Consider the following 19987-nt stretch of genomic DNA (forward strand, 5'->3'; position numbering starts at 1 on the left):
AAACTGTGAACCCATTTAACAATCACTACCTATTTTCTACAGTTTGGATATTTAATGACCCCCAAAGACCCATGTGTTTAAAGGCTCAGGATTCTTTTGGGTATATACCTAGAAATCCTCAGGGTGACACTAGTAGGAGGTAGTGGAACCTTTCAATGTGGGGCTTAGTAGGAGGTCTTTAGATCATTAGGGGTATGCCCTTGAAGGGGATTGTGGAACCCCAGGACCCTCCTCACTCTCATGCTTTCTGGCCATGAGGGAAGCTTCTGCCATGATGTGCTGGCTTACCACAGGCTCAAAGAAAAGAGGTCAACTGATCATGGACTGAAACCTCCAAAACTGTGAGCCAAAATAAACCTTTTCTTTTCTCTTTATAAGTTGATTATGTCAGGTATTTTGTTATAGTGACAGAAAGCTGACTAACACCATTCCTTCTTTCCTCAGCCCTGACAACCTTTATTCTACTTTTTGTCTATGAATTTGCTTATTCTAGGCATTTCATATAAATGAAATCATAAAATAGTTGTCATTTTGTGTCTGATTTATTTCTCTCCCATGTATTTTCAAGGTTCATCTTTGTTGTATCAAAATTCCATTCCTTTTTTAAAAGAATGTTTACATATCTTTATTTTTATGTGGTGCTGAGGATCGAATCCAGTGCCTCACGTGTGCTAGGCAAGCGCTCTACCACTGAGCTACAACCCCAGACCTTTCAACCTTTCATTCCCTTTTAAGGCTGAACAATATTACACACACACACACACACACACACACACACACACACACACATTCAATATACATACATATCACATTTTGTTTATCCATTTATCTGTTGAACATTTGGGTTGTTTCCACCTTTTGGCTATTATGGATAATTCTGTTATAGAAGATTAGTGCTCAAGTATTTCTGCTTTTGATTCTTTTGGTATGTACCTAGATGTGAAATTATGGTCATTTTACATTAATGGTTTTGAGGATCTGCTAAATTATTTCCCATAGCAGTTATGCTATTTTACATTGCCACCAATGATGTACAAGGTTTCCAATTTCTTCTCATCCTCTCCAACATTTGTGGTTTTCTATTTTATGTTGTGGTGATAGCCATCTTAATGGGTGTGAGAGTGGTAGAACAATGTGGGGTTTTTTTGTTTGTTTGTTTACTTGTTTGATTGTTTTGGTGCTAGGGACTGAGTACAAGGGAGCTTTCCCACTGAGCTATATCCCCATCCCTTTTTATTTTGAGATAGGGTCTCTCTCTCAATTGCTGAGGCCTCCTCTTCCCTAGTCTCTGGGATTACAGGTTTGTGCCACAGTGGCTGGCTGTGGTTTTGATTTATGTTTTCTTAATAGCTAATGATATCAGACATATTTTTATGTGCTTGTTGGCCATCTTTTTTGGATAAATTTCTGTTCAAGTCCTTTGTCCATTTTTTAATTGAATTGTTGTTGGTGGTAGGGTTGTTATTGAGTTATAAGAGTTTTTCTGTTTTGCTGATCTGATTTATTATTCTGTTTCTCCTGAACTCTCATGAAGCATACTTTGGATCTGTTAGAGTTGTGCTGTTCAGTATGGTAGCACTAGCCACTTGTGACTATTAAAATTTAAACTAAAATGTAGCTAAAATCACATAAATGATGAAATCCAATTCTTTAGTGGCATTAGCCACATTTTGAGACATTGATAGTCACCTATGGCTAGTGGCTATCATATTCAACAGGACAGAAGAATGTTCCTGTCATCTCAGAAGGCTGTACTGGACAACTATTCTAGATCTACCATCCCTGCCTCTTTTTTTTTTTTTTCCCCTGTAATATTCTCACCTGTTTTATGGTCTTCATTCTGAGAGATGTGCTTGGCTCTACCAATTAGACATTTAACTGGACTTCAACCATAACCACTATATTATTGACCTCTAATATTTAATTTTAAGTCTTATTTAGCAATTAGGTATTTTGTTGTTGTTGTTGTTGTTGGTTTCTTTCTTTTTCTTTTTCTTTTTCTTTTTTTTTTTTTTTTTTGGTACCAGGGCTTGAACTAAGGTGCACTTGACCTCTAAGTCACATCCCCAGCCCTATATTTTGTGTTTTATTTAGAGACAGGGTCTCACTGAGTTGCTTAGTGCCTTGCTTTTGCTGAGGCTAGTTTTCAACTCATGATCATCCTGCTTCAGCCTCCTGAGCCATTGGGATTACAGGCATGCACCACCACACCTGGTTGGTAATTAGTTATATAATGTCAGTATTTCTTTGGTTTCCCTATTTCTACATTTTCATAGCAGCATATTCTTATTTTATAGGTTTAATTTCCCCTTTGTTATCTTCAAGGACACTAATTAACTTAAAAAATTTTTAAATTTTTAAGTTTTTCTGTTTCCTGAATTGACTCCGTGTCCTCCTGGGTTGAATGTCCTATTTGTTCATCTTGGTTCTTCTCTTCCATGCTGTTGGTTTCCCTAAAATGTCTTCAGATTCTTATAAATTATATAATATAAATGCAAGAGTAGGCTGATAGCTACCTTACATTCACCCTCAACAATTGAGACTTCATTTCCCCAACTCCTGTTTTTTCTTAGTTGGAAGATTGACAGAGGGCTCTCAGGGTAAGGTCAGAACAGTCTGATAAGCTCCCATGGGTGCTAAAAAAAGGAAAGCCTTACTCTAAAAAGAGTGCTTTATTTTAATCATGGGTAGTACTGCCTTTCTTTTTCTTCTTTCCTTCCTTCCTTTCCATTAGTTATATTTTGAATCTACGGAATTGTCCTGGGCTAACCAGATTCTCTGATCTCAAGATCTGACTAGGGCTCCCTCTGGGGCAAATTCTCCAATTTGATTAGAGAGTGCTAATCATGACTTCATCTTGTGGTCCAGCATTGCAGTCATCTGCTCTACAGAAAGAGATGGAGAGATAATGACCGACTCAGTTATTCCAGGGCAGACCTTCAATTAGTTACTCCAGGTTCCACATCTGTTTTCTGCTCCTGCTGACTCCTTGAAGCTCTTTGAGGAAATAAAAAATCTCTAGTTTACTTTCTAAGTTTCTGCTATATTTATTTAGGATGTGAATTTCTCTGCTGTGCTTTCTTCATCAATGAAATGCCATCTTCCTTAATTGATCTTTGCTTTTGTGGACCTCTGGTGCACTGGATTGAATTAATCTTCAATTTGGAATAATCAATTATCATCAGTCTACAATGTTCTTCTATTATTATTATTACTGTTGTTTTTTTGGTCTTCATGCATTACAAAGACTCTCTCCTTGGATCAAAACTTTAGTTAGGCTCTTCTGAGTCCTCTGTTAACAGACTTGAGCTTGGGCTTTTCTCTCTGTCCTGGTAAAATCCAGCTTGAGCAAGAAGACTGCTAAGTCAGTTCAGTGAAAATTCACCCCACCTTGGAATCTGACCACCCCAGTTTGCCTTCAGTATGAATTCTTTTGAGTCAATCTAGCAAAAATCACCCTATCCTTGATGTTTCCTCTTGGTTTTCTATTCATAGATCCCTACCCTACTCCATGGATATAAATTCCCACTTGTCCTTTTTGGAATCACAGTTGGATTCAATCTCTTTCTCCTGTTTCAAAACCCCATTGCAGTGGTCCCTATACCTTTTATCATGGCATCTCTTGAATAGAGTATTCATTACCTTCTATTTTCTTTTTCTTTTGGTACTGGGGATCCAACCCAGGAATGTTCCACCACTAAGCTACATCCCCAGTCCTTTTTCCTGCTAAGTTGCTGAAGCTGGTCTCAAATTTGCCATGTTTCTACCTCAGCCTCCCTTGTAGCTGGGATTATAGGCAGGTGCCATGGTGCCTGGCTTCAATACAATCTTTAACAAGTGTTATCAATCATTTTTTCTTTTATAAGAACCATCTCAACTCATAACCCTCTTCATAGGATGAATGTAGTTTTGCTGTGTGTATATTTGTATTTTTAGCATGTAATCTTATTAAAGTCTTGTTTTGCTTTTTTATTAGTCAATATTGTATTTTAAGTACATACCCATGATATTTTATAGATTACCAATTAATGTTTAGAATGCATAATCTTACTATCTGTCCAGAAAGAAAAGAACTGGAAATATTTGGGGAACAGCACTGGTCACAACCACTGTCTGTCCGTCTGATCAACGAACATTTGATTTGCTTTTCCTCCTCATAAAAAACACACTCCATCCCTCCCTAAAAGAATTATCCAAAACATCCCACCCGGTCATCCCCACCCTTTATCCTGGGGATGCACCTGTTCCTTGCCTTGGCCCTGACTTCCTGTCCTGGGAGTAGCTACCCTTTTCCTTTGTTCTCTATAACCCCCAGCTATGCATTCTGGGAGAGTCTTTCTTTTCCATTATCTGAAGAAGGCATCACCCCATTTCCTGCCCATCGATGGTTGAGGGCCTAATTTTACATTCACAATTTATTAGTATTAAAATGATTCTTTTAAAATTGAGAGCCTTCTTATTTATTTGATTCCAGTCAATTTCAGCTATAGAGGCCATCTACAGCTTTCTAGATGTACTTCTTAGATTAGCTGCATTTCTTGTCTTCTCATCCCATCCAACCCTTCCTCTTTGCTTAACTATAGGAAAATATTAATGAATCAAGCAACATTACTCTATGTAAATTTATGAATACACAAATGGTATGCCTTTACGCCATGTACAAACAGAGAAACAACATGTATCCCATTTGTTTACAATAAAAAAAAAATGACAACATAAAAAAAAAATATTGAGCTTATTTTGGCTTATGGAAGGGTCTCACATTTAGTCTCTTTTCCCAGAACAATTTTGTCAAATTAAAAAGAATTATTGAATACATCACCCTTAGTTAGACACTTGCTCTGAAACATCTTCATTCATTCAAAGGTTTTTATCAGCAGTTAATCAAAAAACTTGACTTGATCCTTGCGGAAAGACTGAAATTTTAATTGATCTTTGTCCCCCAAGGTCCTTCTGATTTTTCCTTTTATTTGATAGGGTTGAGAAGAAGTTCTCACTTCCAACTACGTAAGACCCCAATTTTTTGGTCTCTCTCAATTTCCTTTCATTTCTACTGGGAAACTTCCTAATTATTTTCTGAGCTTATCTCAAATGAGGTCATCAGAAGGTAATGATTGCCACTGTCTTCCTTTCCCCTAAGGTTAAAAATAAGACTCACCTTCCAAATCACTGCAGGTGGAAGTTGTTATGGTTTGGGTGTGAAGTGTCCTGGAAAAGCTCGCATGAGACAATGCAGGAAGTTTCAGAGAGAAAGGATTGGGTTGTAAGAGTCTTGACCCAATCAGTGAATTAATCCATGATGGGATTCATTGAAGTGGTAGGGTATGGCTAGAGGAGATTGGAATTGGGGTGTGGCTTTGGGGTATGTGTTTTGTGTCTGGAGAGTGAACTCTCCCTTTCCCTGCTTCCTGAGGATGTGAGCTGCTTCCCTCTGCCATGCTGTTCTGCCCTAATGTTCAGCCTCACCTTGAGCCCCTAGGAATGGAGCCAGCCTTCTATGGACTAAGACCTCTGAAACCGTGAGCCCTCAAATAAACCTTTCCTCCTCTACAGTTGTGCTGGTCAGATCATTTATTCACAGCAGAGAAAAAGTTGACTAAAACAGAAGTTTTATACAGTATTTTGTCACTGCATATCATGAATCACCATTCTTCCAACTTTTTGTTTATTTGTTTTCACGGCTGACCTCCAACTTGAGATCTTCCTGCCTCAGCCTCCTGAGTCTTTGGAATTACTGGCATGTGTCACTGTGACGGGCCAGTACTATTGACTTTTAATTTTAAAAAATATTTTGACCGTACTCATTTATTCTAAAAAATTGTCTGATGTTCTGCTACATTTTATACACATATGATCATAGATGTCATTTGAAAATAATAATAATTTTGTCTCTCAATTTCAAACCCTGAATTTTCTTCTTCTCTTTTTGTCTTATTATAGTGCCCAGGTTGAATAGTAGTAGGGATATTATTCAGTCTTGGTTTGTTTGTCATTTTAAAAGGTGTGTGCCTTTATTATGCATGTTTTTCTTATTGAGGTATAAATCATGTGTTGAAATCCATAGGTCTTTGACGAGCTTCCAATCAGCTTTGGTGAATACAGAACATTTCCTTTCCTTGAGATGATCCCACATGCTCCATTACCTTCCATCCTCCTTTCAGAAGCAATTATGATTCTAGTTTCTGTATTATGTTAATTTTGCCTATTCTGAAATTACGTCCTTGAATGGTTTCTTTCAATCGGCATCATATTTTTAAGACTTATTCCTGTTGTTACTTGAATCAGTAATTTGTCTTTTTTGTCACTTAGTAGTATTTAATTATACAAACATGCTGCACCTTATTTATTCTCCTTTTGATGGGCATCTGGAACTATTATGGATAAAGCTGCTATGAGCAGTCTTACACAAGCTTTTTGCGGACATGTTTTTATTTCTCTAAGAGTGGAGTTGTTGGGACATAGGATAAGTGTACATTTAACTTTTTAAGAAACTATCAGTTTTCCAAAATGATTGTTTAATTTTACACTCCCAGCAACCTCTGGGAGTTCTGGTGGCTGGTGCTGTAAATCTTTTTTCATTTAACCATCCTATCAGGTATGTGGTGATACTTAATTGTTGTTTTTGTTTATATTTCTCTGATGAATAATGATTTGAAGCACTTTTTCATTTACTTATTGATCATTTGCGTATCTTTTGAAATATCTGGCTTTCTGCATATTTAAAAATGATGTGACCTGTCTTATTGTTGAGTTGCAATAATTCTCTATATATTGTGGATACAAGTCCTCCATTAGTATATGTATTATGAATATTTTCTCTCATTCCATAGCATGCCTTTTTATTTTCTTAATGGTGAATGGAAGTTTTTAATTTTGATGAAGGCCAGTTTATCACTCATCTCTTTTATGATTATACTTTCTGTATCTTCCCTAAGAAATATTTGCTGACTTTGAGGTCACAATGATATTCTCCTAGAACTTCTAGTAGCTTTATTATTATTGTAGCTTTTCTGTTTAGGTCTATGATCCATCTACTGTGTGCTGCATATAGTGTGAGGTAGAGATTGAGGGCCTTTATTTCCCAAATGGGTTTTTAGTAGTTCCAGCACATTTGTTGGGGGATATTTTCCTTTTCCCATTGAATTGCTTTGACACTTTTATAAACAATTGTTTGATTTTCTATATTTATGTATGTGTGTGTATTTACTTTCTCTTGATTTTAATAGTTTATTTGATTATCCTTTCAGTATTATCTTGGCTACAGTTTTGTTTGTCTGAAACTGTCTTCATTTTCCCAGATATTTTTACTGAATATAGAATTATACACTTGCAGGTCTTTTTCACTTGGCACCTTTAAAATATCACTTGATATTCTTCTAGCTTCCAAATTTAACTTTTCTAATTTTGATGCAAAAATACCAAATGTTACTATTGCTCCTTTGGAAGTAATATGTCTTTATTCTCTGGCTGCCTTTAAGGTTTGCTATTTAGCTTTGGTTTTCAACTATATAACTATGAAGTGCTTAGGTGTGGTTTTCTTTGTATTTATCTTGCTTGGGTTTCAACGAGCATTTTAAATGATGTATTTGATCAGTTTGGAAAAGTTCTTGATCATTAGCTCTTTCAGTTTTGCTTTTGTCTTGTTCTCTTTCTGTTCTGGGATCCCACTTACACAGATGTCTGAATTTGTCATTGTGTCTCAGATGTCTCATGTGCTCTGTTCCTTCCATTTTTTTCCCTTCTATGGGGTTCAATTTAGATAATTTGTATTGATCTTTGAGTTCTCTAATACTCTTTATTGATATTAAATCCATTCAAATGAATTTTTAATTTCAGATATTGTTTTGCCACTCCAGAAAGTTCATTTGCTATTTTTACACATAATTCTCTTTTTAACCATTTTGTTGCACTTTCCATTATCATCATTAACATATTTGTAATATTTATTTAAAATGCTTGTCTGTCAGTGACTGTCTACAAGACATGGAGAGATGGCTCATCAGGTTTTGGACTCCAGAAATGTGTAAAATTAATTTCTGTTATTTAAGATCACCTAAACTGTGACATTTTATTATTGCAGTTTAAACAAACTAATATACCCTTTTATAAATTTCTACTAATTAATTTGACCTGAATAGTATCTTCAAACTTGAACAGTTGATAGCAACATCTCCTCTTTGGTGGTGAAATAAAATATTTGGATTTTTTTTAAAACAAATTCTTTTTTTTTTTTTTAAACTAGAATTCAATGTTTTTATACCTTTATTTTATTTGTTTGTTTGTTTATTTATTTATTTATTTATTTATTTTTTGTGGTGCTGGGGATTGAACCCAGGGCCTTGTGCTTGCGAGGTGAGCACTTTACCAACTGAGCTATCTCTCCAGCCCCTTATTTGTTTATTTTTATGTGGTGCTGAGGATTGAACCCAGTGCCTCACACATACTAGGCAAGCGCTCTACCACTGAATCACAACCGCAGCCCCAAAATATCTGAATTTTAAAAATAAGGAAAGAAAGAAAAAAAGAAAGAAAAGAAAAGAAAATGCCATTTGCTAACTGTATTGAGTCATCTATGAGTCTTCTTTTACCTTCTTTTTTCCTCCTCAGCACATGTGATCATATTTTCCTGCCTCTTCATATGACTTACAAGTCTTTATTGTTTGCTGGAGATAAATGGACTGAAATTGAAGATGATATTTTTATTCAGATAGGTTTTACCTTTCCCTTATTAGACAGCTAAGAAAAGGGGCCAATCAAGACAATATGATTAGAAAATGAACAGACTGGGGCTGTGCTAATGTTTTCTACCCATAATGGTGAAGGAGAAGGCCACCATCACCTGAGGAGAAAGCCCTCCTCAGACTTTTATCTATCCATCGTGTCTGACTCTCTCCATCCCAGCCACAGTACTTGCCCAGACTGGGATCCATCTTTTTGCAGGGGTCATCCCCCTTGCACTTATCCAGTCTCTCCAAAGCTTAGTTGCAGGAGGGAATCTACAGTTCACTTAATCCAGCATCAATCTGGGGAACCTGAAACCCCCATCTACTTTCCAACTTCTAAAAGTTCCTGGATATTTCTGGTCTGCCAATGGTTCCTCACCTGATTTTCTATCACTGTTAAGTATGGGTTGGTTGTTAAATGTTGTCTTTTCTGCTATTTCAAAGGCAAGACCATGTTCTAAAAGCCTTCGTTCCTTTTCTAAAGGATCTAGAAGAAGCAGGGATTCTTGTGTGGCTTTGTAACTTGCATTCATCTCCTTCCATCTGTAAAGTTGGCGTAAATAGATCAGAGGATGTTGAAGGGTCTTTCCAACCCCCAGGTGCGGTGACGCCAGGGATTGAGCTCAAGTGTTGTTTGACTGGTTTTCTTCTTTACATTCTGCATCAGTTCAGAAATGTGAGTGGTGGCCCACATTCTCCCCGATTTCACTCTGAGTGAAAAAGCAAAATGTAGAGCTGGGAAGTGAAGACTGTCTTCCCTTAAGAAAAAAACAAACAAACAAAAGAGCATAAACAAAAACCATTGCCATGGTAAGCAGTTGGGTTAAGTAACCAGGGGACTATTCTGAGAAATGTAAAGTTGGTGGCAGGGGGTGGGCGTATAGGAGGAGGGACAGTTCAGTGGTGTTTTGATCTTTCCCAAAGCAAAAGCAGACTTCTCATCTATTTTTGTCTTGTAATCTGGCTGCTTTCAGAGCCCCTAAATTCCTCGAAACTTCTAATGATGAGTGCAAGACTAAAACTCTCTAGATGATGCCAGATAACAGAAAGACCTCCAAGAATCATGCCCATCAAATATTCGATAATGGCTCTCTGTTGAAGCAGAAACCCGTAATGGTTCTGGAAGAGTTAAAATCTATTCTGAGAAGGGTTGGAGGAGTTGAAAGGAGCACTTGATGCTCACTCTCTCTTAGATGTAATGTTGGATTCAGCTGGGGACCCCCAGCCATACAGACCTGAGCCTAACAGCTCTGGAAGTAGGAGGGCTGGGTGACAGGTGGGGCCTCTGAGTGACAAGAAAGAGGCACAGCAGGTCCATGACTGTTGGCACCAGAAAGCCATAGACCGTTGGCAAGGACCTCAGTTCAACCCTTATATAAGATGGGGAAACTGAGGCTAAGAGAGAGCAGAGACTTGCCTGATGTTACTCAGGGAGTCAGTAGCTAAAGTAAGAGGAGAATTCAAGGCCTCTTACTCCTATGCAGGAGTCTGATGCCTGTACCCACATGCCTCAGGCAAGTCCCCGATGCTTCTAAGCCCTCCCACCAGAGTTTGAGGGAGCCCCTGACTTAGGCATAGAATAGGGCTAATTGAATGTGTGCTTCTGGGTGGATGCTGTGGTGCACTTTATGGCTGAAGGACTTATTTCTCCAGCTGCTACAAGTTCTGAAGAAAGATGACTCTCAGGTACAAGTCCTTTTTGGGAATTGCCTCTGCTCAAGAAAGTAACCCAAATCATGGTCTTTTCCCCTCTAAGGAGACCTACATCCTGATTTGTGCTTGGTTATAAAAGGCCTGCTCTGTCCCCAACACAGGACAACTCTGAAGAGATGACCCCAGCTTCAGAGTACCCCCTGTGATAGGTCAGGACCTTTGTTGAGACTGTTCTGGGACCCAACTTCTGCTGCCCAATCCTCTTTTCTTTCCTTCCCATGTTGTTGAGCTCAAGAGCACTCCCTAGAAAACTTCCAACATGCTAATCTCAGCTTCTGCTTGCTAAGAACCCATCCTTCCATAATTTGACTGCCTTACAGTCCTGAGGGAGTCAGAACTTGGGATGGGACTGGGGTCTTGGGGTTTCAGTCATGGTGAAGGAGCAGCAGCTGAAGAGAGAGTTCATGAGGTAGTGTTATGGGGCGCAACTTAAGAACAGACCGATCACCACTGAGAAGTCCAAATTTGAGAGCCTTTATTAAGCTGGCCAGCTGACTGTCTCACACAATGCCCCAAAAATTGGCTATTGGGAGAACAGCCCTGACCACAGGGTTGTAGGGGTTCTCATACCAAAAATCACATTAATCATAAGTGTCTGTTGCTATGATTCAAAATTACACATTAACATCATGAGATCATCGACAGAGGGGGAAGTGGGTCAAAATGACCCTTACCTAGGTACAAACTAAAGAATGGTTACTAACATCCACACAATCAATGTTCACATGGTACATTGTTTAGGAGCAATAGGAATCAAAAGAGAGCAATTCTTTACTACATAGGAGTTGCCATTGTATATTATTAGGCATGTCACACTAAGTAACTGATGATGGGCACAGAGGCGGGGTGTTCCCATGGGAGAAACTTATTTCCTACATAACATGAAGTTTCAGAGCAAAATGGAGTCTGTTTAGTCATTTCCCTTAGAGTCTGGCCTATAACATTCTCATGGAGCCAGATCTGTCAGCCCATATGTTCTGGACCTTTGGGCCTGCATTTCTGCCTTCCCACATCAACTCTCCTGCCCAGCTGTGATCTTCTTGCCTGCAACCCCCACAACAGAGGGAAGAGGTGCGATTATTGTTATTCTAAACCATGATCTTTCATCTTTGCTTAAAAACCATTACATTACTGGAAGATCAACCTCTCCTATTTCTTAGAGCCACTACCCAAAATCTTCACACCTCTTCTCAAGATTTATCTGTTCTCACTTTTCTTACCCTGTGTAGGTGATCTTGCCTTATACATCACAGAAAAAATAAATTATCAGTAGGTTTCCATCAATTTCCCATCTCACACTCTTATCAGTTACCCATTCTCATGTCCTTCCCTCCAGACCAAGGAAAGGGTGGTTCTCCCCCAGGCTCTGTGTACTGTCCATTTCTGCTTCCTAGAGATCTCCATATGCTGATTATTATTCCTTCTCCCTTATGGGGCTTATTGTCTTCTTCTCTCCAGGTATCCTCATATGGGCCCATAAGTATATTTTGATTTCTCACATCTTAAAAGAAGCACCAACCACAGACTAGGAGAAAACAGTTGCAAAATACACATCTGGTAAAGGACTGTTACCCAAAATATACAAAGAACTCTTACAACTCAAATTTAGAAAATAATCCAGTTTAAAAATGAACTAAAGACCTTAACAGACACCTCTCCAAGGAAGATATACAGAGGGCAAATAAGTACATGAAAATAAGTTTTAAATCCCATGTCATCACAGTAATACAGATTAAAACAATGAACTAATACTATGCACCTATTAGAATGGCTAAAATCAAGAATCCTGACAACATCAAATACTGGTGAGGATGTGAAACAAGAACTTTTATTCATTGCTGGTGGAAAGCAAAATGGTACAGACACTTTGGGAGACAGTTTGGAAGTTTGAAAATTAAACACACTCTTACCATACAATCCAGAAATCAGCAAGGGGAAGAGTGGTTGGCAATGAGATCAGAGGATAGAAAGGGCCAGATCATGTAAGGCCTTGTGGGTCAATTTAAGGACTCTGCTTTTACCCTAGAGAATTCTGAGCAGAGAAATGACAGATTTGCCTATTTTTAAGAGGCTCACTCTAGCTGCTGCGTAGAAAGTAAACTATAGAGTACAAAAGTAGAAGGAGAGAGACCAAAGTGGAGGTCACTGAGTACAGGCTAATGATAGGGATGGCACATATTAGGGTGACAATAGTGAAGACAGAGAAAGATTGTTCTAGTTCTTTCAAAGACTGAGTCAGTAGGATTGCTGATGTGGATTTTGCAAGAAAGAAAAATTAAGCACAGCTGCAGAATTTTTGCCTGAGCTATTTGAAGAGTGGAATTGTCATCACCTGAGACAGGGGAAGGCTACAGGACCAACAGCTTGTTTTGTTTTGTTGACATTGTGGTGGGGGTGGGGTATTAGAGACAAGTTGAATGGAGATGTTGAGTAGGCAGTTGGATATATCAAATTCAAGGACATGGTCCAAGCTGGAGATTTGAATTGGACAAGTCTCACTTAGTGCACAGATGGCATTTAAAGGCATCAGCCTGAATGAGATGACCCAGGAAATAGGCAAAGACTCAGAAGGAGAAAGTTCTAAGTACTAAATCCTGGGGTTCCCAATCTTAAGGGTTTGGGAAAAGGAGGACCTAATAGATGAGGCTAGAAAGAGCATTCAGTGAGGTGAGAAGAAAAGCAAGAGAGGATGGTGTTGTAGAAGGCAGAAAGTGTTTCTCAAGAGAGTGGATGATTCAGGAGAGACTGAAGCAGAGACCTCTGATGGGTAAGAAGACCTCTTCAGCTGCATTTACACGGGCCACCAGGAGGGGGCTCAGTAGCAAGTGCCCAAAGCAACCTTGATGGGAAGCATTTGGAAGAGTAAGGACGATGGAGGCAAACTGTTAGTCCCTTCCTGGCTTGGCAGGCTGCTTGTCTGTAGCACTCCCTACTTCGTTAGTACTTGTGCTATCGAATGGAAGAAATCCTTGTTTGTGCTCTGAGTGAGGAATAGTCAGGGCTCAGCAGGCCGTTGAGGAGCCTTTTGGAGGAGGAGACATGGGCCCAGCAGTTAACTCACTTCCTCAGGCCACATGGCTAGTCCTTGGCAGGACTGGGAGATGAGTCTTGGTACCCTGATCTGAAGCCTTCTGTATTGTCTACGCCCCACTTCCACCAGCTAGGGTTAGGGCTTTCCCTCCAGAGTTCAATCTCTCCTGTGGCTACATCAGTGGTGGGGAATGGAAGGCATGAGGAAGCTCTCAAAATGCCAAGGGAGGGTCTGGGGTTGTGGCTCAGTGGTTGAGTGTTCACCTGGTATGTGTGAGGTAATGAGTTCAATCCTCAGCACCAAATAAAAATAACTAAATAAAATAAAGGTATTGTGTCCATCTACAACTAAAAGTATTTTTAAAAAATGCCAAAGGAGACATGACAGGTAGCACAGGAAAGCAGAGAACACTGGGTACGGAGCGTATGAACAAAAGAGTTAAAGTTGCCAGGTTTCTTTCAGGAGACTTTGGGAAGTGAGTGGATTTGTCCAGTTGGAGAGGAATCACTTCTGATAGAAATGGACTGTGTGAACATTTATGGAGAGGCCTGAGGTGTGGAGGGAAATGGAGAGGGGTTACACTGTGACAGCAAGCTGACCCCAAGAACACAATGAAGGGTTAATTGGAGTTATAAGGTGAGGAATGAAACCTTTGCTGCTACTAAAGTTTCTGTCGGAAAGCCCAGGGTCCAGTGCCCGACACTCCTGCCTGTGAAGTATTTGGTTTCCTGCGAGATACTGGTTGTAAGGATTTCTTAAGAAGTTATGCTTGTGATGATCTCATCATGGGAAATGAAGAAAGGAGAAGAGGTGCCAGATATGTTATTGTGCTGAAAGTCCTCTTTCAAGAAAACAAATGCAAGATTGTATTCATTAGCAATCGCTAACCACAAACATGGAAGAAGCAGTTAAGCCAATAAGAAATAATACCACACATCTGATGTAGTGACCTGGATGATTTGGGCCCCTGGCAGAAAGGATCACTTCTGGTGATAGAAACAGAATGGAAGGGAAATGGTAAGAGGACTGGCAGGTCACCTTAACCCCTGGTGCTGGGGATGGAACCTGGGCTTTGCACACACCAACATGTGTTCTACCATTGAGCTACACCCCCAGTCCTAAGGACTGGTCCCTCCCTGTTAGGGGAGGATTGGGTACATATCTCTCATCAATGAGGCAACTGAGCATTCCTTTCAGGGCTAAGACTATGGCAAGATGCCCTGAAGATGGCCAGGCAGTGTCTCAAGCCCATCTGAAAACAAATGCCCAAGAGACCCTGTGACTCTGAAGATAGCAAGATTAGGTTCAGTATCTAGGTTGAGATTATGATGTCTGGGTTTTATGATGCTTATCCACTGTTTTTCATAAGGGCATCATCGCTGCCAGCATCACATGCTGGGCTCCCCTTTCCCCAAGCCAGGCACTTGATCTTATTCTTCTCTCTGGAACCCTTAGTCATTCTGCTCTGTATTCATTTCTTGGAGACTGATATGGGCCAAACCTAAGAGCAGGGCTGGGACTAGAGTGAGGGAGGCAAGAACCCTATGATGCAAAATCGAGGGAGGTGCTCACTTTCAGGTGAGCACAAGTGTGAAACCTGTTTTGAATAATCTAATTGTATGTACCTGGGAACTATTAGAAACAACAATTTCCAATATGGAAAGTTTGCCTTGTACAATGGCGTGACTTTCATTCTGATTGTTATGCCATTTAAGAGTCTCAGACTTCCTATTAGGAGGATACCCTTGAATCACCAGTAGCAGGACACAAGCTCTGAGACAGATTCCTGGTATTGGGAATGTTGTCAGCATGGGCTATGGAGAAGGAATAGGAATGGGAGAGGAGCTGGGGAAGGGGAGAACAAAATGGGAGAGGGTAAACAATGAAGAAGAGGGGTCAGTAGGTCAGAAGGAGGCCGCAAGTTATACAAGCTTATTTATATTTTGTTATTTTGTAGTATATACATCAGGTTGGGGTGTGTTCCTGGATGATCCTTCTCGGAGGATCAGTTCCTCTCTTTAGGCTGCTCCTGTTATTTTGCCTGCTAGATGCTTCTAGCTATAAGCCTTTGGATCTAGACATGTGAAGTTTATTCCAAGATTCAACAGGAAGATAGAAAGTAAGAACCTGCAGTGGTCACAATGTCCCATATTCAGCCCTACGCTGGATTCAGCAACTTCGGGGAAATGCGGTTGCCTTAGACTGGGCTGGATGGAATCTCTGGATGGCAGCTCTATGAGCCCTAAATGAGTGGACAGGGCCAGGTGGTAGGGGCAGTGGCCTTTGCCAGGACTTCAAGGACTTGAGGACTGAAAATGCAAACAACTTTGGAAACCAATGTCAAGATATTGGTTAAGTGTCAGAGCTGTCATCAAGAAAATGCCCAATCAGGGCCTTAAGCCCAAGCATGGCCAAGAATTGATTTTTCTTCTTAGAGAAGCAGATAAGATGAATAGATTTGAGTATGATTCTTAGGTGAGGCATCCCAATTTCTCTGAGAGCTTTCTAAAAGATGGGTTGTTTAGCTGCTCTAAACAGCCAAGAATGTCTTCACGTTTCTTAAGCTCTTAAGGGATGTAGTTTGCTTAGATGAATTTAAATAGATGAGGGAAATACTTGTCCTTTTGTCTGTCAAAGGAAGCAAAGGAAAATGATTTCCGAATTTCACAATGAACTTATAATTTCTGCCCTAGTGTGTTAGTGTGTTAACACTGCCTAGTGTGTTAGGTACTGTAAGAAATAAATTACATAATCCACCTGTAAAGAGAAAAGATTGGACTTGGGGTGTTGCCCAGTGGTAAAGCATTTGCCTAGTATAAATGGGGCCCTGGATTTTACCTCCAGGACTGCAAAGAGAGAGAGAGAAAATGTTTATTTTTGGTTTTTCCCAACTCTGCAATCAGTGAGTTTCACTTTCATCTCATTGGCCACACTGGGTCATGTGACTACCTTTAGCTGCAAGGGAATCTGAGAAAGGATGTATTTTCAGCTAGGCATAGAACTTCTTAGAACAAAACTACTCTGTTGGTAAGGAAGATGAAAATTTTAGGAGCCAATTAGTCTAAGGGCAAATGAGAACAGTGGAAGGGCTTCAAGTGGCAGAGAGACAATGTAGGAGGAGTCATACTTTAGATAAAGTCACTGGCAGCTGTGGACTGACTAAGGAACTAATCAGGAGAATCAGCAATCCTTAAGCATTCCAGTGAGGAGTGACAGACCCCAGATGAGGCTGGGGTGGTAATAGGATATTCAGAGGAGGGATAGGTTCCCAAGATATTCCTGAGCATTCCTTCATGTCAGTTTGGAGATTGGCAGTGAAGGAGTGGGAGAAGTAGCTGAATTCTGGTTTGGGGCTTGGGTTCTTCTTGGATTACTAGGAGGAGAAATGTTTTTTGGAGGCAGGTGATAATCCAATTTTGCACATGTTGCATTTAAGGAGACTGGAGGATGCCTATATAGGAAAAGAAAATGGGAGAAGGCCTATCTCAGTCTGGGTCTTCAGTTTGTAATCCCCTTGTGGAAACTGAGGCAACACTGGAGACAGATTATTCTGAATCATCCATGTCTGTGCTGGCCCAGGAAGCAGGTGGATAAATGGTGGTAGTGGTGGGAGTGGGGGCTGTCCAGAACAAATACTCCATCCTGCTTCTTATGGGAATCTCTATGAAGCACCCCTACTCTCAAGTTCCCTGGGGCAACCGACAAACATTCTGTGAACTAGGGAGACTCCTGTGTGCTGGGATGATCATGCTAGTTGTCTATGTCCAGGTGTCTGGCCCAGTGTGAGTCTCAGATGAGCCAGTCCTACAGACACACGATAGATGCCCTGATCAAGCTGCTTCTCTTTCCCGAAGGGTCAGAGGGCCCTCGATTGTGCTTCTAGGAATGAGAGCTGATACCTATTTCCTTCCCTCCTGGCCTATGCTCTTGAGCAATAGTCAGTTTAAGCTGTCCTCACTATTCCTTCACTGTCCATCACAGTTGAAACAAGCCTTCCCTGCCAGATTCTAAATCCTCTGGGACAGGACCTGTGTCACCAATGCAGGGCCCAGGCTAACTCTTCATGAAGGGAAGGAAAAATTCCTTTAGATGAGTTCAAATACTATCTTTGGGGTCCTACTGCAGGGTTCCTAGCCCTCTCAGCCAAGGGACACCTCTCCCTGGGATTCTTTGCCCTCTGGTGCTGGGCCTACTGAGGACTACTCATTCTGAGACCTGTGAGGCCTAAGAGACAGTGGGAAGCAGTGTGGAGTGGTCCAGAGTCCCTAGAGGTGATGACCATTTTCAAACTTATATTCAGAAATACTTGTGCATAAAAGAGTTGCTTGCGTATGTTCACAAATACACACGTATGCCCCACTGCCCCTACTCATACATCATGGTTGAAGTTCAGTTTGACCACAGGCACGTAAACTCAAGGGGCAAATCCTGGCTCCTCCCTAAAGAGCTGGGTATCCTCAGGTAAATTACATAATCTCTTTGTGTGTGAATCTCCTTATCTGTAAAAATGAGAATAATGGCACTCACCTGAGTTGCTGTGAAGATTAAATGAGGTAAAATGATGAAGAGCTTAAAATAGTGGCTGACACATTCAGACAGACACAATAGCATTCATGTATATTTTCTAAGTGCTCTTCAATATTGCTGCTGTCACTTGATGGCAAGCCTGGCAACAGAACAAGGTTGGAATCCCGTCACCCCTCTGAGCCTCAGTTTTCTCATCTGCAAGATGGGAATAACATTATTTACTTGATGGGGCTGTTTTAAGGATCTAAGAGATCTAGCACAGAAAGTTCCCAACCTAGACTCTAGCCCACAGCAGCCTCTCTACCCTTGAGTCTTACCTGTCTGTGTCGAAGAGTAGATCCAAACACAGGTGTGGAGGCCAGATGCACAGAGGTAAAGATTTGGTCGGGCCTGACCGCCCCACCTCCTCCCAGGCTGGAGCTGGACACTGTAAGGACAAAGCCAAAGGCCCTGGAGAGTTTGGTTTGATCATCATGGGGTCGGAGGCAGGGTTGGTCTGATGGCGGTGGGTGGAAGGAAAAGAGGAAAACCATCCCAGTGGAAATTGCCCTGCGGTTGGCTCAGGCGCCCACGACACTGCATTTATAGAGAGCTCCCAGCAGCTCTTAATTCTCCGCGGTCGAGTTAACCCTTTCCAAACCGCGGTGCCTGCCTAGAGTCGAGGGAGAATACAGGACTGGGATCGGACAGCCAGATCCGAGCTCTGCTCTGCCGCCGGCAGCCCGGAGTGTGGGAGTGGCCAACGACCGGTCACCTGTCTTCTCTCACAGAAAAGAAACTTCGGCTTTTGTAGCGTGGGATCCGGGTGGGGGAAGGGCAGTGAGTAGACCAGCGCCACCTTCCCGGAGTTTCCCCTCTAGGGTCTGGACTGGGGTCTGGGGCGGGGTCCAGACTCCGGGCCCTGCCCAGCGGGCGGGCTCGCTCAAGCCTTTGCCCCAAACTGCTGCTGCAGGGCCAATCCGGCCTCTGGGGCTCACCCGGGCCGCCTTTCCGGGCCCGCGGCTTCCTCCAGCCCGCCCCGCCCCTCGGACTCACGGCCGCCCCCGGCCCTCATTCGGGCCGGGCCTCGCGGCGGCTGCTGCGACTCAGCTGCGCTTCGCCGCGTCCCCGAGTCCCGGTAGTCGGCGCAGCGCGGTGAGTGCTTGCGTGGCGCGGTACGGTGAAGCGGCACGGCTTGGGGTGGGGCGGGCCTTTGTCTGCGGCCGGGCAGGGGCCGTGCGGCCTCAGGCAGGGTGGCTGGAGCGCGCCCGGCGCCCCCTCTCCCGCAGCGCCCAGGCACCCCAGCTCTCCGGCCCCGCCTGGCCTCCGCACACGTGAGCGCGCTGAACTCGGGCCACCAGTCGGGCTCTAGCGCCCAGAGTCAGCTGGGGGCTACAGGCTCCATCGCACCCCCAACCTGGCTTCCCCTTCCCTGGGGCCGAAAGGGGGCTGGGGCCCTATCCGACCCCGGTGGAACCGCTGTGGGAGGCTGCGTGGATGACTGTGATTACTGAAGCCCTGGGTGTGGAACTGGGATGGAGGCAGATCTTGTCATTGTCGGCGGTTCTGGAAGCTTAACGAAGCGGCTCTTCGGGGCTGGGAGGGAAGCTGTCTCTGGGGCCCTGCCGAGGAAAACAGTCTGACTGCCAGCTCTGAGGAGGGGGAGCTGCAGAGAAGGGGAACGCGGGTGGTTTGGTGGGTCCACTGTGCTTGACCCTGAAGAATGAAGGAGTGGACCGCTGGGGGACTTCCACAGGCTGCAGTAGGAATGAGAAAAGATTCTGGGAAGGTTTGGTAGGGACAGCTTAAAAGGACCAAGAATATTAGATGTTGAGGAGGGAACAGGGATGGGGCAGTTTGGGCTTGGAAGTCCCCGAGAGATTGGGGTGAGGTAGGATGGAGAGGATGTGGGGAAGTCAGTGGAGGAAAGGTAGGCCCAGAGTGGACACACTAGAGGAGAGGGGATTGAATCCCAGTGCTCCACGGGCCCTCCATTGCTAATGTTTAGCTAACT

The 19987-nt window shown here is 42.3% G+C and overlaps 1 long non-coding RNA gene across 1 annotated transcript; it reads right to left on the bottom strand.

Moving 5' to 3' along the window:
* Positions 1–8632: 8632 nt before the first annotated feature.
* On the bottom strand, positions 8633–19141 carry LOC306655213. The gene is made up of 3 exons (XR_013762234.1): positions 19030–19141; positions 17995–18189; positions 8633–9481 (listed from the first exon to the last, which is right to left on the bottom strand). It is a non-coding gene; the product is annotated as an uncharacterized lncRNA (long non-coding RNA).
* Between the last annotated feature and the right edge of the window lie 846 nt (positions 19142–19987).

Source organism: Sciurus vulgaris (assembly GCF_902686455.1).
Source record: "Sciurus vulgaris genome assembly, chromosome: 2".
NCBI classification, from domain to species: domain Eukaryota; kingdom Metazoa; phylum Chordata; class Mammalia; order Rodentia; family Sciuridae; genus Sciurus; species Sciurus vulgaris.